Here is a 23927-nt window from a genome sequence, read left to right as displayed (position 1 = left end):
AGGTGTTGCTGGAGGCAGTGGTGGAGCCAGGCAAGGGGGATTGGGTAGAGTGAAAGGGGAAATCCGCCTTCTTCAAGTTAGTGGAGTATAAGCTGAGCTTTAAAGAGGTCAACAGTTGGCCTGACTTTGTTATGAGAAGTGTGTTCCAGTGGAGCGGGGTGAATAGGAAGAAAGAGCGGAAGTGATTGGAGGCACAGGGAGCCTATGCAATAGTATGGTTGAATGCAGACGAGGATCAGAGGGAACAAGATGGTGAGTAAACTGGGATACCATCAGCCCATTAATAGCTTCATAGACTAGCAGAAGAAACTTGAAAAGGAGCAGTTGTGCATGGAGAGCCAAACAGCATTTTGTTGATATAGTAGAAGTGGGGGAGGCTCTGGGTAGGTTGTAGAGAGTGCAGGAAGCAAAATTGAGGACTTTATCTAGATGAAGGAATGGGTAGAGAGGAAGGCCATGGAGTAGGTTTGAGAGTGTAGATTACAGTTTTTGTACAGAGATTAGTAACAACAGGATGATTTTTATGAATGTTGAGAAGTTTAATATGAGAAGCAGTGGATGTGGTAGTGATGAATTGTTGCAGTTGAAGCTCGTTATGAAAAAGAACCCCAAGATGGTTAGCCATGGATGAGGGAGCAAGAAAGTCAGGCAGGATTGAGACAGATGAATAGAGGGTAGGAATGGCTTTGGAAGCTGAGAGAAAGATGACTTTCATTTTTGAAGATTTCCGCATGTGGCAGCAGAAATCCATCCAGTGACGAATTGCAGTGAAACAGTGAATAATCTGTTCTGAGATTGCTGGGGTGAAGGAGGGAAAGGAGAAAGATATTTGAGTGTCATAAGAAAAAAGGGTCCTAGTGAAAGCCAAAGGACGAGATAAGTCTCCTTTGGCCAGATGTATATAGGATGAAGAATAGGGTCCACTGACTGATCTTTCATGTTTTCATGCCACTTCCATTGACCATGCTTTCTCTGACTTTCACTATACACTTTTGACTCCATTTGGCCAACACAATCCTGCTCTTCACTGGACTCTGAGTAAATCTCCTAATTTACAAACCTAATCTCCTCCCTTTGCAATCACCTCCACAAACGTTCATCTTCCCTACAACCTTTGTTCACACCTCCCAAGCCAATGTCCATCGCCTCTTCCATTTCTGCTAACGAGTTTTTGAAGAAACCCTCTGCTGACTCAAACGTTACAGCAAACTACTTTTTTTTTGTTTGCTTTATTGGTTAATCGACTTAAACCTTTAACATTTCTCCATCATCAATTTCATCATCACCAATCACTAAGGAACTTGGGACAATCAACAGCCTCCAAACAAGTTGTTCATTCTTTTGATCCCTAATATAGATTAAAGTTTGGTTATTTACAACTATAGTAAGTGCAGTTGAAGCCCCCTTATTAGCAACAATACATCCTGTACTCATCAGATGGTCCCAAGTATCTACTGTGTACGTCTTTAACCCAATCATCACTCCTGCTGGGGAATAGGTACTGAAATGTATAGCCAGCAAGCCATCGACCAACAACCTGTTAGTAACACAAATTTGAACACAGTCAAATGTACTATTAGAACTCTACTTGACACACACCTCACTATATCCTCCCTGTGATTGAAGTGCACCCCTTAACACACCTAATCCAGCAGATATAGACATAATTATTCACCAGGGAAGATTGATTTTCCTCTAAGCCCCGAGCATGTCTAGAAATTATTGTACATCAACAAAGAAGGCGGCTCAACCCCAATTGGCTTGCTTCTCCATTCAGTAGAAAAATGAACCCCTCCATCCCCCTTAATATTCTGACCAGACTGATTCTTGGGGTACCCTGACAGGGAGAGGGGTGGAGCCAGAGGTTTGAGTGTTCCAGGAGATTTTAAAAGATCGACCAACCATCTATGAGGTGATCCAGGAAAGTGCAGATTTGTGAAACCCAATATCCTGGAGAGTGAAAAGGAGAGAGGAGTGAATGACAGTGCCAAGATCAGCAGAAAGGTTCAAAAGGATGAGTGTGGAAGAGAGTTTCAAGTTTTGAGCATTAGTGAGAAAGTTGGAGACTTGTGTGATTGCAGTCTCTGTGGAGTGTTTACTATGGAAGCCAGTATGAAGTGGATCTTTAAGGCTATAATCCCACTCAAGGACTCTGCATAATAGGGAAGGAGCGGAATTTGGCAATATGGCAATAGTTTGCTGGAACGTTTGGATCAGCAGAGGGCTTGATGGCTGGTCTTTGCCCCCTTGTTTTTAAATGGGGACAATTTTTGCCAAACTCCAAGAATCCAGAACCCTCTCCATATTGATACAGGCTGTAAATAATGCCCATAGTACTTGTGCCCAAATGGCCGGTTTGTCTTTAAAGATATCTATGGGAATTCTAGGAGGGCCTGATGCTTTTCCCTTTTTTTGGGAATCAATAGCATTGTAAATCTATTTCAACTTGATTTCCAGCCTATTAGGTTCTACAGTTTGGACACAATCTGAGACAGTTGATGTTCTTGTGTGTCTATATCCTCTTCATACAAACCAGTAAAACGATTGCACCAGGCATCAGGAGTTAGGCTCCATTGGATAGTTACATCTCCTCTTAACTCCACACCTGAGACTAACTTCCAAAACTTTAAAGAATCACCATCCCCAATAGCCTCTACCAAGTGCTCTCATTGTTTCTTCAAGTACACCTTGTTTTTCCTAATTACATTTTTATAATGCGCTCTGGCGGTGCGGCTCTTCCTGTATTTGGTTTGGTGAACAAACCCTTGGCATACCCTTATGGCAACAGAGCACGTTTTGGGGACTGTTCAGGGTTTCAACCTGGAGACTTCCCTCATCGGTTTGTCACACAGAAGAGTCTTCAGTATTCATGATTTCAAGTAATTTCCTAGGCACGAAAAATGGCCCTTTGACCACACTCACCAGGAACAATCTGGTTGTTCACATATATTTTTAAACGGTGCATGCCGCGATTATCAGGGCATGTGTCAGCTGCCTTGCAGATGAAATGATTATAAATGTTTTATTAATTTTCTTTGTTTGGCAGAGATAATAAAATAGATTTCTTTGAATTATTTCAATCTTTAATAAAATCAGGGTGTTGACCCCAAGAAATAGTACTGTTTAGTTTGTGTGTTGTGGTTTCCTGAGAGACACACGGCTAAACAGGACTGCTGTCAGATATTTCTAAGCAGAGTTGTAGGTTTTTCAAGAATGCTACCCCATGTGTTCCACAGTGTGCTTTCCCTTTTTCTGGGTAGCCTGTGGTTCACTTTGACTCCTTCCTAGGTTTGTTGGGAAGGACCTCTATACAGTTTTTAAGCATGTCATTGGTACATTTTTACTGAAAAGACTGGAAAACACCTACCTGTTTCAGTGGACAAAAGAAACTACGCCACTTCCTTCAGGGCTAAATTTCAGCACCTTATTGGGTGTTGCTTATGTTTTGGCAAGGTACCCCACCTGAAGGGGGGAGATAAAAGGGGGTGGGTGGGGTTTTGGAAAGAGATGCATAACACAATTAGCTCTCTATATCTCAAAGATTAACAGTAAATAATGGCAAGCCCACTGGGAGAAGTGGTGAATTGCTTACCCTGTTTTTTTATGAGATATTCAGACACTAGTTCTTGAAGCGGTGTGAGTGATTGAGTATCTTCTTTGGATGCCTTCATTGGTGGCATTCCAAAATACCTACAATGATTATGAATGCATTACTAGAGTATTCTACTAATTATTGCTTATACATTTTATCCAGTGTTTCTTCATTACAGATTTACTCGAGGCACACTCAGGACGAGGTGTCTCTCAATACTCAGCTGTAGATACATTTGTGTGAAAAGTGTAACATGTGAGACAGCTTTCCCTCTTAGACTGCATGATTGTGTCTGGATGCCAGCTATGACACCCAGTAGCATTGAGGGTAGTTATGTACTGGAGGACAGTGCACAATCTCTTACCTTGTGTCTCGCTGATCGTCTCACTTGATCTCTGGTCTGGAGCGTACCATGGTGAATTTCGCGTCCGCTCCATCAGTATGATGTTATTTGGTTGAAATGGGCTTGTGCACATGTGCATAGCGGGACTTGTGCTCCACGTGCTCATGAGCAGGAGCAAAAAGCTTGCGCATGCATGATGGTGAAACATTTGTTTTGTGTACCCTTATGGCAACCATGGGTGGGAGTACGACCATGTACTCCTAGTGTATATTTTTGGGCACCTGTGTGTGGCCCAGAGAGCATGGTGCGGGCTGGTGGCAGCTCTGTGCTGAATTGGCAGGTGCCCTGCACATCCTCCATTTTGAGATGCCAAGGCCCTGTCATTGGAAACAGTGGATTTCTGATGGAAATAAGATGGCGCCCGTGGCCTCTTGCTTTTTATCGCCTGTTACCTTACTTTTCTCGAAGTCCCGGGAAGCCCTGACTCTGTCCCTTCCCCGTAACTGTCTGTTCGGTGGAAGTTCCATATATGGTGTTGTGGGGAAGTCCAGGCCAGACTGGCTGGAGCCTTCCCAATGACTATATGTTGTGCGTATACACCCGTGGGATGGGACCTGGGTGAATGGAGTGTGTGACGACTACGCATTCCGTGTTGTGGTTGTCTAGTATCTGGTGGTTGACACAATGACTGAGACAGCCCTTCCCGAAACTGGTATGAATGCAGTGTGTAGTTCTGAATGGCAGTGTGCTTGTCCGAATCTACATTCTGTGTTGTGAGTGTCTGGATGGAGAAGAATGGCCTGAATGCACTGTGAGCCGATTTGCTGCCTGACTGTATGAATGCCCTTCCGAATGATTGGTTGCCTGAGCGTGACCCAGGAGAGTGAATGGGAGATCAACAGTATATCTGGGGGCCTCTCACTGCTAGAAATCGTCCAGAAGCTGAAGTAGAAACTGACATTGAAACTGACGCTGTTCATAAGCTAAAGTTGAAACTGAAGCTTAACTTTGAGGCCCACTGGAAGAAGAACTGCTGCCGCTAATCTGAAAGATGATGTGCCTTCAAGGAACTGATCCAAGAGAGGACCTGGCTAGGAGACCTCTTCCCGAGCTATGAGGGACCATCATGCATCAGCTGATCTTTGCCAAAGCTCCCTGGATGTCAGACCCTCGAAAGGCTGCCGACCAGAGGCGGGGTCTGCCGCATAATCACGAAGAGAAGCGCCTGGACATTGAAGTCCACCACCGGCGCCAACCGCCATTGCCACCCGGAAACGCAGTGCTCCTTTGCCTAGGAACATTGAAACAAGGACTCCCTTGCTCATCCTCATCGACCGCTTTCGTCCTGATGGAGAAAATCAAAGCCGCCAATGACAGAGGAGAATCCGCTGGTGGGTTTCCCACCACCCGAAGACCTCAGAGACGCTGATGAAGCTACTGAAGCCAGCCGTGGTCCCGCCCCATTTACCGACTCCAGACGCTGACGACCAGACACCCTTGCTGGGCCAAAGTTCTTCATTGACACTTTGCGGCAACAAACACTCGTCGGCAAAGTGCGCCGCATGCCTCAGCTTGCAGGACTTTTCGACCGATCATCAACGAGCACCAAAAGAACCGAAGCTGCTGCCGCAACAACAGTGTTCACCCTTTTTCCTCGTGGAATCTCGACAATCCGTGGCTCCTGCCTTGAAGAAGGATCCTCAAGAAGTCGACGACCCGACACTGAACTCTGCTATTGCAGGTACATTGGGGTTGTACAACTATTTAGAAGGAAATAAGAGTCTTTTGAACAATATATGGACTGGGCTTGTACGATATCTCTTTATTTACAGGTTGCCCAGGTGGGGGATCCTCATACAGAACTGTACCTGGTGGTAGGAGCTCAGTATTTTGCCAACTGTTCTAACCAACTGCTTTCCTCCTATGTCTATTGTTATGTCTATTGTTGGTTTGCTTTATTTCTTTTTTGTGTGACATTTAAACTAAGTCCAGTTGATGTACTTTAATGAAATTGTGGTACCATGTAGAACTGTGTATATATTTGCAATTGTAGATTAACTGAGCACAAACTGAGTTATTGTGATTGTGTATATAACCTTGAACCTTAATTATATAAAGATTGTGTTTTCACTAATACAATGTGTGGACATTCCTTTGTGGGTGCTTGGGGACTACACTGTACTTAAGAACCAGCCCAGATAACCTCCCGAGAACTAGGCCTTGATTGCTTGCAACAATACCAATAATAGATAATCTTGGCTCGGGTCCTCTATGCCTCTCTTCTGCCATTTATAGAGCAGGAGTACAGAAACCCTGACTCTAGTCTTAACACACTGCCCTTGCTATTTCATGCTTTTTGATATCCCTTTTAGTGTGCGTAACAAGAGGGATGATGCCCGATATCATTTTATAAAATTTATTAAAGACATTATGAACTTGAATGGCATTTCTGCAAATTGTCTCAATAAAGGGAAGGACAGTTTTACATAGGTCTGGTTTGAAATCTCGCTCCATGAGTTTGACCCATTTCACTCCTCTTCTTGCATGCCCTCCTGTCTCTATAGACTGAATGGGATCTGAAGCCTCACCACACACTTTTTGATTTATTCTATACGGAAATAAAATGTTCAGGGGTATGTGGTCACTATCTTGTCTGTCATAGATCTTGAACTCAATTAACCTTTTCCAACCTGAAAGTAATACAAGAATGTAATCAATTCAAGACGAACCATTAGGTCCAAAAAACCTATGGCAAGCCAGTTGGTCATTGCTAAAACAGCCGTCACAGAACCTTGGGTCAAGTGAATAAAGTGAATGCGTTAAATCAATTGCCAAAGGGAGGCCTTCTTGGGTGGGCAGCCAATAGGGGTGGTACCTCTACGCTTTGTTCTGGTTATCCCAGATCCCTTCCAAGTCTTTTAAAGGCTCAATTTGAAGGTTAAAATCACCTGCAACCATTAACGAAGTGTTGGCCGGGTCAGATCCTTCTAATAGTTGGACCAGCTCATAGATTTTGTTTATGGTTGTAATTGAATTGGCCCTCATTACGACCTTGGCGGAGGACCATGGTGCTAATAGCACCATGGTCCATGCCGCTAAGGTCAGGATTCCGCCATGGTGGATGGCGGAATTACCGCCCCATTCCAAGGTGAGTGGGGCGGTAATTCCCCATTCACCAATGGCCCCTTCCCCATTCCCATTTTTGCCTCATAGGACATAATGGGAATGGGGAAAGGCGCTAATTACGGCACCGTAAATTACGGTGCCGTAATTAGCACCAAGGTCCCTTTGCGGCATGGGTTTTAACACCTGCAAAAAGCAGGCGTTAAAATCACCATCCCGCAAAGGGACCTTGGAATCAGGCGTTAAGGGTCGGCGGCGTTTACGACGCCGTAAACCCCTTAACGCCTGGGTCCAATGAGGGCCATTGACTCTGTTATACACATTAAAGAGCAGTATGTACTGATCTTCAGGTAGTTGAACTACCCGATGTTTGAGATCTAAAATACCCACCGCGCTTGGAACGGTATTACCCAAATTGTCCTTTTACAATTGATCTTTTGCACAATTGATCTAATTATAGTGGTCCTAATTGACCTTCTGCAAAATTGACCTTTATATGATTTTAGTTATTTTATATATGTATTGGGTTGGTTTTGTATTATAAATAATATAAAGGGATTGGGTAGGGGGTTGCGAGGGGTTTTGCATTGGGTGGGGAGTTGCGGGGGGTTTCCCCTGCATATATGTCCTAATTGACCTTCTAAATTAGGTCAATTCTCCCGAGGTCAATGCTCCCGAAGTCAATTGTGAAAAGGTCAATTAGTATCCAACCCTTGGGACCACATTCCAATTCAAGATAAAATCTACCGAAATGAGCAGGTCCCTACTAGAGTGCCTTTTGGGACTGGGATCTGGAAGGACTAATAACCCTGCATTTCCATCAGATCAGTAGACCATGTTCCTAAAAAAGTATAACCTGGTGCTCTTTGATAAACTTTTTCCAACTTTGGGTCTTCTATGTGCTTTGATAAACCAACTACGTTCCATGAAAGTAAATGCCATTACTGGGTCAAAGTATCCACCCAGATACCCTGTTTTTATCATTCAACATGAAAGACACAGGAGAGAGGTGCCCACACCATCAAGGGGCAGGCGAGTCCTATCTGAATATATACTAAGTCATTGAAGCAGAGAAATGAGGAGATGAAGGTGGAGGGAGATACATTTTATAGTGAACAATGGAATGATCAGAGGTCAAGGGGTCAATGGAGAGGTTAGTGGAAGAGAGTGAATTAGAGAGAAAGACATGACACCAGAGTGGGGAGGCGAGTTGTGGAGATAGTAAAGGGCGTGGTCAGATAGGAGGGAGTTTAGTTCAAGGTAGGTGGCTGCAGAGGGCATTTAGTTAGTTAAGCAATTACCCATTTACCCCCTCACCTCCATTCCCTCCTTGCCTACCCTGGTCCTGCTAAATTCATTCATTAATATCTTGTTAATATATCAAATCTGGAAACTGAACTTGGTACATCCCTCATACCCTTCTATCAGCTGAACGCTGTTCGATTTGGATGATTTTAAATACGTTATTAATGATTGTCATCTAACTGCGAATTGTCAATTTCGGGTGTGGATTTTAGGACATTTCTACTCCCATCCCCTGTAAAACCGCAATAAAATATTTTCAATCATGATGTAAATGACCACCGAGCGGAAACCGACGTTCACAAAGGAATCTATCACTGCAAAGTGCAATTTTTGCACCAGTGCAGAAAATTGTTCCATTGCAATTACGCGTTCCTTCAATACACGTTAATGCACAGACACAGTTTTGAGCGAGCGCAGAAATCTCACTTCGCTAGTTACAGTTTCTCTAATTCTTGGTTATCCGGGCAGGATGGAATCTAACAAAACGTTTCCCGTAAACCCAGTGCGCGCTCATTTTTTATTTGTTTATTTTTTGGGAACGTTTCGTGCCGTTTTGTCCCTGGACGCAGCATGTATACGTCTTCCAAAATCGTTTCTTTAGTTGGACGTTTAACGTAACCATTTTATTTTAAGCCTATTGTTTTGTGCTTCAAGGCAATCAAGCTCTTTATTTGTCTAAACTATAATTAGATCCCGGTTCTTCTGGCTTTTGTTACTTCTGTAGATGTGATGTGCGTCTGACTCAGCTTTAATTGCCAATCGTTAACTTTTCTTGAGCTGCTCTTGCAAGTGCAGTGCACTGGTTTCCATTCTCGCAGCGTATCCCTGGACTCTTACCTTGCATGCCTCCTGGAAGGATGTAAATTCGACCAGCTTATGTAACAGGGCCTTGAAATGCAGAAGCCTCCTAACTCTCGCCTTATTTAGGTTTTAGCCCGCTGTCAATCATTTGCACTTTCTCTCTAATGCACAAATGTTTTTTCGAAGACCTTGATCCCCTTCTGTTTGAATCTGTGTTTCCTTCATTGGACTTGGCTGACATCATGTCAATCCAACTGCTTTTCAAAACCCACTAACCTTTTCTTCTTCTGGGTTTTATTGTGTTCTATTCATCCACTGGCCCTTTTTTCTATAAAATATGAAGAACGTAGCTATACAAACACTCTTTTCTCTGCGTTTTTTAAAAGGAGTCAATTTTTCAGGGCTGTTTTATGCAGACACGGCAGAATATGTCACTTTCATCACCACTGTTCTTCTGCTGTCGTTCAGCTGAAGGCCTTTCTTGTTAACTGTCCTTGGTTTGTTTCCATTGCCGACACAATTACAAATGCCAGAAAAATTGAAATTCAAGTGCTCAAACTTCTGCATCGTTATCTTGGCTCATCATCATGGCCTTTACATTGTCTGGCTTATGATTAGGATTTTCAGAGATGTTTTACTTTACATTGTAATTAGTACCGGGCGAGGAGTCTGTGGTGGCGTCCCAGCCAATGAGGAGGCTCAGAACGGGGTCCTTCCCACACAGGGAAAGACCCAGCTCCGAGCCTCCTCCGTGCGGGAGGCCACCATTGTCCCCCGCCGGGAATCGGGTAAGCATGCTCCCTTTGTTCACTGCTCCCTTTCCCCCATGCCCCACCCCACTTTTTCTCATATTTAAGCCCTCCTATAATCCCCCCACTTACCTTTTGCTACGTTGTCCGTCGCTGGGTGGTGCCAGGGTGAGTAGTGTTCCCGGAGCATCTCCCCCTCGCGTATGGCCACCATGAAAAGGGAGAACCTTCGGTTACTATTTGAGAGTCACCTCTATTTCACAATGTTTCACCATCTACTCCAACGAATGGGTTCATCTCTCAGCCCATAAAAAGCAATTTTCCTCACTGTAGTACCATTGTCACTGCACAACTCTAGTGGTGTATACTGGCCTCATTACGAGTTTGGCAGTAATTCGGCAGTAAAATGTTTTAATTAAAATAAATAAATAAAATAAATCCACCAAATTACTGCCAAACTCGTTACGCGTTTGGGCCACATGGTCCTGTGGGTTTGCACACATGATTACAAGCATTGTAAGAGCAATTTAAATCCCCATTTATGGAGTCCATGGGGATTTTGCCGAAATCACTGCAAGCAGTAATTCCACTATGGTAATTTCACTGATTGTTGGAGGAAAATTGGAGGATTCCCCACCAGCCTTTTGCTGGAGGGGAACCCTCCACTTTTCCTCCAAACTCGTAATTCGGTGGTGCAGTAAAATGGCATTAATTCCATTACTGCACAAAAAAGTGGTGCGACTTCCATTAGCGTCACTAGTTGCCTGAACCGATGAAATCATAATGAGGTGCTTTACCTTTTTCAATAAGCCATTCATGGGGGGGGGGGGGTGCTACGACACCTCACACAGATTATAGAGTCCTATGAACCAAGAAGGAACATGAAATGCTTTCATTGGCTCTCCTCTCCCCGGTTAGAGATCTGGAGCAGAGGAAAAAATCATGTGCTCCTTCCATTGTTTTTTAGTTTTGGTAGAGAGGTGGCAAACAATGATTTAAATGTCCTTGACTTGCTTCTTTCTTCTCACAGAGCATTCATCCAGTCAGTATTGAATGTTTTAACTTCCTGGACGGAAGGACACTGCACCATTCGATACGGATTGGACAGAGAATCCGTACAGAACAGAGAATGGGAGCAGGAATAGATGCCCATCACGCACCCGCAGAATCAGAGGAGAGGCTTTACTGCTCTCCACCTGCCTCTAAACCACAACATTCCTGCTCTGCGCCTGTCTCAGAGACGCAACATGCCTGCCCTGCACCTGCCTCAGAGGCACAGCATAGCTAAGGTTGAAGTTGGTAAGTCTGTTCTCTCCGACGCTGGTTACTATCTGTAGCAATGATTCAAGGGTGATTTCATAGTTCAGCTACAGTATTTGTGGAATATGACAGGATAGAATAACCTATTTTAATGTTCAAGTTTTTAATAACACCAAATCAAGTCACTGACAGAAGACACATATGTAGAAATCTGTGGAATGCTTTCACTTTTGACTATTTTAATTTAAGTAAGGAAAAGAAGGTCAGATCTGCATGGAAAACAGAAACCTACATAAGTGGCAGTAACTGTATTGCCAGAATTCATGGAGCGAGCTGCGATAAACTGCTCACAATGCATTTGTTCATTTGCAAAATGTTTCTAAATGTTTGGAAAGCAAGACATTGGAGATATGAAGTGTCTGTCCACCTTGCTCACACACCTTTCCTCAGCACTTTATTGTGTGTGTGTGTGGGCCTCAGTACAACCAGAAGGTTGATGCAGCCAAATGGGTGTCACAGAATCCCTTTGCTCTAAGAAAAATGTGATTGCCTCCATTTGATGACGCAATGGCAAGTACCGAATCATTTTGCGGTTGCACAATGACCAAGCCAGCTAGCTATCTGTGTGTGCTACACTTACATTAATTAATACCCCTGCTCTCCGTGCCTAAGGAGACACTGCATACCCACTGCACCTCACTGATCAAGTCCAATACAGAAGAAATATGTTCATGGTTTGTTGGTGATACTCTTTTTCTGAGACGAGTTGCCTGGAATTTCACTTATGGACTGTCCTTGTGTGGGGGACCAGATTGATTGGTAGATTGATGTTGGTTCTCTGGTGGATCACATAGAGCTAAAACATGATCGAAGATATTGTTGGTTGTGTACCACTCCTAAGATTGGTTATCAGGCTTTGTTCATTCTGGATCTGTGTGATTACTCGCAAAAAAAATCACATTTCACTTAAACTATATGGGGGAGAGAACCCCCACAACCCTCTCCATACTACCCTTATATTTTCTATTTATTTATTTGTTTTAATTATGCTGCGCGAAAGACAAAGCCTGTATGCATAGGAGCACCAACACAGACAATACAACAAAAAACAGAAATCAGAAAGAGCCGTGGGAGATAAGCAGACTAGAGCAGTCCAGTGGTTTACTCAAATAAAAAGGTTTTCAGCCTTTGTTTAAAAAGATGTAGACTAGTACATGATCTGAGATCCAAAGGGAGGGTATTCCATATCCATGGAGCAGCATATCGAAAAGATCTTTGCTCCACAGAGACAAGATGAGATCTTGGGGTTTTAAGAAGGCAGGTACAAAATGCGGCTATCCAGATACTTGGGAGCTTGCACAGCAATGCAGTTAACGCGATAGGTGATTCAACTGTGAAAAGGGAGCCAGTGTAAGGCTCTCCTGAGAGCCGTAACATGTTCTCTCTTTTGCAAACTTGCAACAATACCTACTGCTTCATTTTGTATCATCTCTAAACAGGTCATGTTATGTTTAGAGATTCCCAGGAGAACACTAGAACAATAGTCCAATTTGGCTCCTATAATGGCCTGCACAACTATGGCACGAGTAGCCGATAATCGAAAAGGACTGTAGTTGGGCCAAGAGTTTTCAAATGGTAACAGGTACCAGACACAAGGTCATTGACCTGACTTTTCATGGATAGTTCTTGATTAAAAAACACTGCAAGTGTCTTGACCTTGTGCTGGGTGACGATATTGCAATCTGCAATTCTGAAAGAGAGATACTCAGGATCGAGCTTCTTCAGCTGAGTAGCAGTGCCTAGCATCATGAGTTCTGTCTTTGAGCTGTTGAGGGCAAGCTTAATTGCTTGCATCCATGTTTGAAAGAGTTCATAAGTAGAGCTCAAGGAGACTGAGTCCCGCATGTAATCCCCTGTTAGGGGAACAAGGCACTGTGTATCATCCACATAATTAGCGTACACTACACCAAGTAGTTGCTGGAATAAAGGGATCATAAAGATATTAAAAAGAGTGGGCAGCAGGCACGAGCCCTGTGGAACCCCGCAAGAAACAATGAACTATTCAGCCCTGGCATCCTCGAAAAAAACCTTGCCCTATTATCTGCCAGGAAGGATTTTACCCATTCAGTGGCTGGACCAGAAAAGGTGCTACAATCCGTAATCTCTCAGCCAAAATAGAATGATCCACAAGACTAAAAGTGGCAGAGAGATTGGTGGTCTTGTCCTCTTCCATTGACTGCAATATATTGGTCTTGAGCTCGAGAAGGGTAGACTCCGTACTATGTGCTCTTCTAAATCCTGATTGTTTGGGTCCCAAGATGTCATGTTCAACTAGGAAAGATTTGATCTTTAGGTGTTCTTTAACAGAAGAGGCACATTTGTAATAGGCCGATAGTTACCTGCCATGATCGGGTCAAGGGAGTTTTTTTATTTTTTTTATTAGTAGTGAGGTCCAGGCTTGTTTTATGGCACTGGGGACAACATTTTCCCTAAAAGATGCATTAACAAATTTCATTATGAGGGGAACCAAATGTGGGGCACATGCTTTTACTGTAATTGCCGTGCATACATCTCACTTGCAATTAGTAGGTTTTATTTTGCAAAGGATATCAGCGAGATTCTGCTCAGAGATAGGCTGAAAAACAAACTCAGGAAAGGTCTTGGGAATGGCATGCCTTATAATGTCATTGGGGTCAACAGGACTATCCCTGTTTTTGCAAAAAGATGTTTGCCTGAATTTCTTTCAATTTATCTAGGAAAGCCTCTTCAATATCTTTGACAACCTGACTAGGTAGAGGTTTACCATAAACCCTCCCCTCACATATGATTGTGTGGAAATGTGCACCTCACAATTCAGCACTTTTGTGTTTGGCATTTTTTTCCAAAAAATTATCGGCTAATACCGTTCATTCTGGTTCACTGTGATTTCATTGCAGAAATAACAGAGATGTACAATTATAAAGTGCAAAAAACATTGCAAGAAAACATATCAAAATGCCTTTTACAGTGCACATTGTAAAATGCCTAATTTCAGGGTGTGGGGGGCCAAACCCCCTTTATCTCTCCTACTCCTAACTAGGTTAAAGTCCTCTATCCCAACTTTAACCTAAATCTGTTTATGTATTTTTTCACACCTAAAACCCACCCCTATGATGACATTTTCTTTTCTTTATTTCAATATGTTTCTGCTGTTAGGTATTTTTTAGCCGCTCTATTATTTCTTGCAATATCTTTTCATCTTTGCAAATTCATTCTTTATTATTTCCTGCAATATAATCACTGGATACCTTCATTCTCAGGTACTGTTGTTCACAGCCTACATTGAGATAGAAAAAGTTTGTGGGTATTATCCCATACTGTAAAATTTCCAACATTGTGCACGCTGTCCTCAAAACATGCACTTACGAAGAATTTAGCATTTTCCACCATCATCTGTGTAACAAACATTGACTGGTCCTATTCTATGGAGCTATTGAGCATTGTGCTATGAGAGCCTTACACTGGGATATTCCGAAACTCATATCCGCATGAAGATAATCCGCTGACTGTGAGTTGTACATTTCTTCACATACCCCAATGTCTTTTTTGTGGACTCATACATGTCATTACACAGAAAAAAAGCATCAATCTAAAATCAAAGTATCTAATCAAATAGACTGACCACTGATTAAAGCAGTGTAAAAGCAAGATGTGTGTATGAATGGACATAATATTAGTGATTTGAAATACCTTGTGTTTAATTACAGCAAAGTAACAGTTATACTGCAATAGGAAAGAAATCACATATAAAAAAAATCTAGATCCACTACTGAAACCAGCGAATATCTCCCTGAGCACCCAAAGGAGCTCAGCGGATTGTCATGTTTCCCTTTCTAACCTAAATATGTGAGTTGAAATGGATTCAGAAGGTCAGGGCTTAATGAGTCCATCAGGTGTGAAGCTTGGTTTAGTAATCTACACATTTTTCCCATTAGGAAAAGCGATACATGTCTTTGCCTAGCACTTTCAGCGATAGTCAATAGCAAAGCTAGTTTGAAATGACATTGGGAAGGGGTCATTCACTCATTCACATACAGGCATTCTTGATGAAAATGAAGTGATCGCTTTCAACATCCACCACCTTGCACTTGAGAGGAACAGTTGAAAACATTGTTATTTTTTCTCATTTGAAATAACTGTATAATAGGAGCAGGCATGTACAGTACAGATGTGTGAGATTCTATCTAACTTTCACCAATTGTGAGGTCATTAGTTTGGGCTGTTAGGTGGCATAGCCACCTATAAGCAGAGTCTATTGCATTAGAGTACAGATAAGGAGAAATGGCATTTGAGGAGAAATACAAAGCTTGGAGGTGTTGTTTGGTTATTTGTCAGCCTATTGACTGCCCATGGCCAGGCTAACGTATGTGGCCATCCCCACCCAGTTGCTGGCCGTAATAGCCCAAAACACTGTCTCCTGGCAACTCTTTGCCATGCACTCAAGTGAACACCCTTGTCATGCACTATGCATGCTATCACTTCCTTTTCCTTCTACTTCTCTCTTCACTCTCATCTGCTTAGAACCATCTCAACTCTCTTCCCATACCTATCATCTCCTCCCCTCTCCTGTCCTCGACGCCACATCTCTTCTTGCTCCACAACTCTTTCTATTCACCAAACCTAATCCAACCATAACTTCATTTATACATCCACTTCTCAAATCTACCCCCAGCACCTCTGTATCACTCAGACTCAATGTTGCTATGCTTGTACAGCTCACACTCTTTCTATTGCTCTTTGGAATGCACAGTCTGTCTGCAGTAAAACCCCTTCTCTTGACCTCATTACACTTATTGAAACCTGGATCTCTTCAGGTCTGCAACCCTTGCTGCCCTTCATGACCCTGCCTACACCTTCACTCACTCGTCCCACCCCACTGGCAGGGGTGGTGGTATAGGACTGTTTTCATCCTCCAAATGTACTCTCTCTCTTACTCCCCTATCTCCTGCTAATTGACCCTCTTTCGAATACACTACCTCCACAATCACAGCCTTCTTTCGCATGCATGTTATCCCTCTCTACTGGCTACCTGGTCTGGTAGGTCAATTCTTTAACCACATCTCCTAACTCATCTCAGATCTCCTCGATCAGACCGCGGCTGATTTTGCAGCAGCCGGAAAGTTTGCATGAGAAAGGTGCGAACCACCAAAAGTTTGCACCTTTCTCATGCGAACACACGTACATACTCACACTCCCACCCACACCCAAACACAGCCATGACACACTCCCCAACCACACCCTCAACACCCCCCCACCCACACACCCAACATAAACAAACCCCACTTACCTTTTTCTTCACACTGAGTCCCTACGGCGCCGGTTCCCTTTTACTTCCGTGATCGGGAACTGGCGATTGGGTCCTTTTTCTTTTTTTTTCTTTTACGTGGGCTGCAGGGGTTTCCCCGCAACCCCCACTCACTCACTATACTGTAAAGTATAGTGAGCGGGGTGTTGCGAGGGACACCCCCGCTGCACCTGTTTTTTTTTTTTTTTTCGCAGGTGTCCTGCAGGGGTGTACCCCGCAACACCCCTCTCACTATACGACACAGTATGGTGAGCGGGGTGTTGCGGGGGACACCCCTGCAGCCTTTTTGTTTTTACTTACTGTGGGATGTACTGACCCACTATGCTCTGCCCTGCGACATCAGTGTGTGCTTGGGGCACCAGAACCAGCAAAATAGCAGCAAAAAGCCTATGTGTGCTAAACCTATGAAAATTGCGCTGTGAAACCGGAAAAGATGGCTGCCAATCTACTTTGCCTGTGTCAGTGGTGGAACAGGGGACCACCCTGTTGAAAACTGTCATTGGGATGCCCACAGAGTGCAAATGGAAACTTCATGAAAGGCCGTTTTTTATGGCAAGGAAACCCAAAGGTGCTCTGAAATCATTTTTTCCTTGGCTGCTGAAATTGCAAAATAATGGTTCAAAACATCAGGAAATATCCAACATCCTTGCTGGGTGTTACCCATCACCTTATTTAAGCAATCCACATAAGCACACAATGTCAGGAAAAGCAGAATCCATCATAAGAATATCCACATTAAAAAGTGTGCTTGTCTGTGAAAATCTGTAAAATATGGGTGCAGTACCGTCGGCCGCCTGTGTGACAGCTGTCATTTTATCACATTGGAAGCTTAAACTTGTGCAGTTAAAATCAAATGGTTGGAATTAAGTGACTTGCCATCAAAAGCAATATAGGTTGCAACTATTAATCTATATGTTTAAAAATGGAATTAGAGATCTGTTTGCCTGCTTTCAAAAATATAAGTTTATTTTTCAACTAAGAATAATGTAACAATTGACTTTAAAGTAAATCCGATGCAAGCCAAAGAACTTCACAGCAAATTACACAGTTTGCCCCCAACAAAAGGCATCTCTCCTGCTTCTCATCTGGACCAGGAACTCCCATCCAGGTGTTAATGAAGAGGGGTGGGGATTTTGTCCTGCTGCTCCTGGGAGAGACAAAGGACTCCCTTGGCTGAAAAGAATATGCAGATGCAAGTGTCAATAGAAACTCCTGCCAGAGGAAAGAGGCAGGGATTGCTCTAGACCCAAAAAAGCGTTGGGGGCGGGACAGACAGTTTTGTATATTCTAAAAGCACAGAAAAGTATATTTTTGAAAAGGACTGACACAGACCTGTGCGAATTAGTAAAAATTGGAAAATTACAGTATTGTTAATGTGAAATTTTTAGTCACATTTTAAAAGAAATCAGAACTCTGTGCTATGTTCAGGGACATGACTACAGAATTTGTGGTTTTGTAGCAATTGTGGTGATGCCAGAAACATGAAACTTCACATGATTATGCCGAGATATCATGTGCACATATGTGTAAAATTGGGTATAAATCCGAAATTGGGTACCAGACCAAAAGTGTGAAAAATTGCCAAATCTAGACCCAAGCTCTCACCATGACGGTGCTTGGATGAATACTTGCTCCAACAAGTATCTGTTATAAATATGCTATTGGTATCAGGTTTGCAAAATTGTAAATATGGCTTGTTTGAAAAATAGAGGGGAGGTTCTCCCTGGATCATCAAACACAGCGTCATGATGACACCCTGTTTTCTTCTCAAATCAAGGGAGAGGAAAGACCCTAGCCAATAGAATACCAGGGGGTGTGCCTAGTAGAATTCAGCATCCCCACCCCTTTAGAAAATACATAAATAGAGATATTTTAGGACCTAGAAGGACACACATTCACCCACCAAACGATTGCTGGTGGAGCACTTTGGCAGAGAAATCCATATTCCAGACTCCAGACTCCAGAACTCTGAAAGCAGAAAGGCTCATTTCCAAAGCTGAACCATTCTCAGCTTGGCCTTTAACAATCCTGAAACCAGATTTTACCCCTGATCTCTAAGGGGAACCCAAGAACAACCTGGCTGTGCTGTGCTGATTTCTAGCTGAGAATTCTTCCCAGAATCCAAAGATCCAACCCAGTAGAGCCGAGCTGTGATCCCTGATGGGTCCATTCCAAACATTGGTGGTGAGTATCAATAGCATAGGATTGTCCCTAGCATATGTATTATCCATAAATCATCCTATCCAAACCCATTCTCTTATTTCCAGAACTGCATTGTAGAATCTTTTGTCTTGACTGACCTCTTTCTCTTACCCTATAGTCCTTTGTAATTGTAGTGTTAAAATCATCTTTGCGCTGATATATTTTCTGAAGAAAGGCGAGCGTCTCGGCAGGCCAAACCAACCAGTGATATCCTGGGCTGGTGGCTGTGCTGTCGTGTAGTTTGCATCTTCATAGTCTCCCCTTGTGTAAAGAAACCTTGTTTGTTAATTTTAAAAAGCACATCTTTCTTTTGCAAATTTGACTCTTTTGGAAAAAAACAACCTCTATAAAAACCTTGATAACTTCTACACCGTGTAGGCTAGAAACATAGGTTAAGTGTCTAATTGAAGTTAAAATTGTCAGCTTTCTAACTAACCCAAAGCCGCATTTATACTTCTTCCACTATCGTGCTTACCATGCACAGAAATGTTTACCGCACATTTTTTGTTTGGTTCAAATCTATCAAATGTGAAATAGCTGTTCATTGAATCCGACCTCAGAATTAAGTCTTCAACCTGCTAGGTACTCACCAGATCCCTGACGGATCCCTGATGGATCCCTGATGAATAATCATTGCTAGTGTTTGTTTGAAACCATACAAAGCGGCTCCCACTAGTATTGAAACCATTTTAGTGAATTAAAGCCATTTTCAGTGGTTTTTTTTCCCATTCATGCAAAGCTAACTTTAAAACCATTTTGACAAGTTTGCAATGATTCCTCTTGTTCTCTGTGTTTGCTGGGGGAAATTGGGATTGATACTATTTTGTTGAATTCTGTATTCCTGAAACCTGTTTACCCCCCTTCCATCTCTTCATATTGCATATTGGGGAGATTGAGTAGTGTGCAGGCGGAAAGAGTAATCAAATTGCATTTTTGATTGACACCCAAAATTATTATTCTATGCTGCATTATTTTTCCTATCATTACTCTGTGTGATTAAATAGATTTATTGTGACATCACCCCATTGGTGATCGTTGTATAACCATTAAAATAGTGTGAGATATATATTGTGAAATACCTAAAGTAAATGTTTTTAACTTTGCAAAACAGCCTGCTTCCTGGTTCAGTGTGATTGGGGGGGGACTCAAAGAGAGGGGCGTGATATAAGGGTACATCATTCAGAAATAAAAGAACATATAGACATAAAAAAATAATTAAGGAGTTCAGTTGCGCATCCCATGCTAGGCATTGACTTAGGTGAAGTGCCGAGTTAAAATCACCTACAAGATTGGGGGCTTGTGCGCCCGGGATTCCTGGATTAGACATACCACTTGTGACAGTCTAATACAGTGTGCTAACTGACAGGGTACATAAATCCTGTTGGGCTACCACGCTGTGTTACACTGTGATAAGCACCCCTCAATAGGAACGCTCTAAGGAACTTAGTCTGTTTTGCAAAAATAAAATAAACTCCTGTAAGTCAGAAAGGAAATTAATATTTCCAGAAAGGCGACCTTAGTAGAAATCAATATGGCTAAAGAACACCTACTGCATAAATTATTTGTAAGGGGTGAATGGACAGAACAGGATCAGAATGTGTGGTTGCAGGCAATCACAGAACAGACCACTGCAACAGTATTAGACATATGGCAATACCAGGGTCCATTACATGTGGCCCTGAGTGAACTGTATATGGCCCCTAAGGTAATGGAAGAGCAAAGCAAGATTGCCAAGATAGCGGCATATCTGTACCTCCATATTGGAGCAATACAGGACAAATATGTCAAGGACCAAGATCTAGCAAACAAGCAACTGCAGGCATTAGAAAAAGCACAGACTGATCTGGACTCTGTAGAGCAAAGGCTGCAGAGGATCCATGAGTCAGAAAATGAAATTAGGCAGTGCCTAACCAAAATAAAAGAAGACATGGGTATCCTGCAGCAAGAGCAGGTAGAACAGGATACCAAAATACTGGCCTTGCATAAGGAGTACCAAGAAAGAACGACTCTCTACTGCAGAGCCAGAAAAAGCCAGAACAGAAAATAAATTTTAACAGGGCACGCGCAGAGCAGGTAGTCACCCTGACAAACCGCCTAGACCAAGAAAAAGAAGAGAATAATAAACTAATTCTCAAAGACCTGGACACCGAGGCAGAATTTGATGAAGAGCGCCAGAAAGCTGGTGCACTCCAAAGACAGAGGGACGACCTGGTGGCACAGAGGCAGGTTCTTGTTCAGGAAAGGGACACCTTAGGCCAGGAGGTTAGTTATTTAAAAGAGAAGATAGATGAAAATCACCTGGCCCTTCAGGGACTGGTTGACCTCCAAAAAGACCATGAGAAACTGTTAGAGCACACCAGGAGGGTGGAAGATGCTCTAGCAAGGAAGGACCAGGTCAGTATGGACAGGACTCAGGAGGTAACCCTCCTGCAGCAAAAACCAGCCCAGTACTCTAAAATGATACAAGAAGCACAGAGAGACGATGAGGCTCTCTGTGAGAAAAATGACAGGCTCCACAGACAGGTAGCTAAGCAAGAACAACTGATAGAAACTAGCAGGGCTTTGATAGAGGAACAGAAAGTTCAGGTTCTTGCATGGCAACAGGGAGCAGGGACTGAGAGAGATGAGGTCCGCTGGGAAAGGGAAACACCTGAGCATAACCTCAGGAACCCTAGTACCAGAGGTCTTCATCTATTCCAATCCCTGGACTCTGCCAACCCTATTTCCACTGGCGCACATGAGCCCAGGGCCACAGGGATGGCAGACTTCAATCCAATGAGGAATGTAGGGCTCATAGATCAGCACCTCCCAGGAATGGATGGGCGGGCATCTGGGTATGGGTTCCCAAGTACTGTAAAATTTAGTGGGGAACTCCATGAGAGTAGGCCCACTAAGGGCATCCTGAAAACCTTTGCCCAGCTAGGACAGTGAGGGGGGGTATTCAGCAAATTGTGGGAGCAAGGAGGAATCAGAAGACTACTCTGAGCGCCACAGGATACAGGAAACTAGGCCCCCACATTCTGCCAGCCATTCCCAGGCTTGCAGAATCCGGGAGAGCCTAGAAGACCAGACAGGCACCTCTGGTAGCAGTGCCTCTGAGTCAGAGGAGGAGTGGAGCAGGGTCACCTGAACCAAAAAAGCAAACAAGGTCAGAAGGGCCTTGCTCAAGGATCCCCTAAAGCAAATCAAAGCGATAAGGAGCGTCATCACGCCCTATCATAAGAACGCAAAGTATTCAGTTTAGGAGCACCTAGAGCTCTTTGAACAGATGATGGAAACTTTCCATTTGAAGAACAGCCAAAGCTGTATTCAATATGTGAAATGGACGTTCTCTCCAGAGTACTCCAACTTCTTTGCGGGGCTGGAGGACCAGAATCATATTAGATGGTCCACCTATAGGGAGGCCAGCTTGAAAAAAAATTCTGTGCACAGGAATCCTCAGGAGGCTCACAAGGCAGCCTACAACTTGCAATGTGGGGAAGATCAGGCCCCACAGGAATTTGTTCAAGAATTAAAGCGTGCCTTTGTGCAGACCAGCAGAAGTGTGCGCACCGACAGCAAAGAGTTTGTGAATACTTTCTTCCAAGCTCTCCCCAAGTACATTATGACCCAGCTAGTGAGAGACTTTCACAAGAAAAGATCACTAGACTGGGTCATCGAACAAGCCACACACATTTATGAGGTGCAAAAGCCAGTAGAAAACAAAAATAATCCAAAAAGCCCCAAACCAACCAACACCCCTGCTGCTGCTAAGGTGGCGGAGGTGAGGGTTGCCCCCATTTTAGATTTAGAGATGGGAGGCCTAAAAACCTGCCTGCACAGAATCAGAACAACCCCAAGCCCAGAAGGCCCTCGGGCCAGTCACAAACAGGGAGCCAGGGAGGCAATCCCACAAATGGGACCCCTAACTCCCCTGACTACATCAGCCCCCGCTACAAGGGGAATGGACCCATCCTGGGTTATGTGTGGACTCCTCCAGCTCAATGGGGGGGGGATGCAACCAAACAGCAGCTAACCCAGGGAACTTCCCTCCTCACTTCCCCCAGGAGGGCAGTAATCCCCCAAATACTGACAGAATTTCTTCCCGAGGTACCCGCAAAACTTTCAACCCCAAAACCATCCATCCTTCTTTCCCCAATTTCCTGAGCCCAGAGACAGCCTAATCCAGAAGAGGGGAGGCCAAGGGTGGAGGGGTACCAAATACCGGGGTATTTTGCGAGAAGGAATAGCTACCCTTCCCAGGATCAGCCCAGGGGAGAAATGAGAACACCGTATCAGCCTGAGTGGGTGTCACAACTAGAGCGCCATGTCCAAAACATGGCACAGGATCTGGGTCGCATGCTGAGGGCTCAAGAGAACCCTCAGATGCCCCAAACTCTGGACCTGGTGCTCCAGAGCAATGACGGGGGAAGAACCCCGACAACCCACCGGCTCCCAGGGAGGAAGCCCAAGGGGAAGGGGGTTGTAAAGCCTTGGAGGAAGCCTCCGTCCCCACTTGTAAAATGCCACTGGAAACTCAGGAACCAGAACCAAAATCTCCTGCCCCTGAAAGTCTGCCACCCAAGGAGCAGAGGGGGGGTAGGAGAAATAAAAAACCCCAAAAGACCCATTTTGAGGATGAGGTACACATCTTCCAAAGTGAAGGAGAGGGATCCTCAGAGGTTCCTGGGGAAAGGATTTTCTCCTCCCAAAGAAAAATGGGTCCCAAAGGATCCCAATCCAGACTGGGTAGATGTGGGGACTGAGTTAGCACCGCCCATCATCCAACCCCAGAATCATCAGCATGAAAATCCCCTGGTTCAAACCCATCATGGCGACTGCCTCCAAAAAGGGGGGGGGCAACCCAGAACCAGGGGAACCCAAAACCTCCCCCATATCTAGCTGTCACCTTTTCTTTTCAGATTCCCAACACTCCAAACAGAATCCTGCCCAAATCACCTATCTATCAGTGTCCAAAACCAAGAAACTGACCCACCAGTTGTCCAAAAATGTACATTATCTGTGTCCCCTTGAGGAGAAGGAGGGAAGATTCTATGCCCCGGTCCAGATACAGGGGCAGTGCACAATTTTGCCACTGGTGGACACTGGATCCCAAGCTACCCTTCTGTCAAAAACGGCCTTTGATAAACTGAATTTGGGAAGGGGGGAGAAATAACAAATTTCTTTCACCCCTCTTCTTGGACAACTTCAGAACTTTGACGGGAAGGA

Source organism: Ambystoma mexicanum, chromosome 5p, assembly GCF_040938575.1.
Source record: "Ambystoma mexicanum isolate Mex_15411 chromosome 5p, UKY_AmexF1_1, whole genome shotgun sequence".
NCBI lineage: Eukaryota > Metazoa > Chordata > Amphibia > Caudata > Ambystomatidae > Ambystoma > Ambystoma mexicanum.
The sequence above is the reverse complement of the archived record's forward strand: the minus strand, read 5'-3'. Positions refer to the sequence as shown.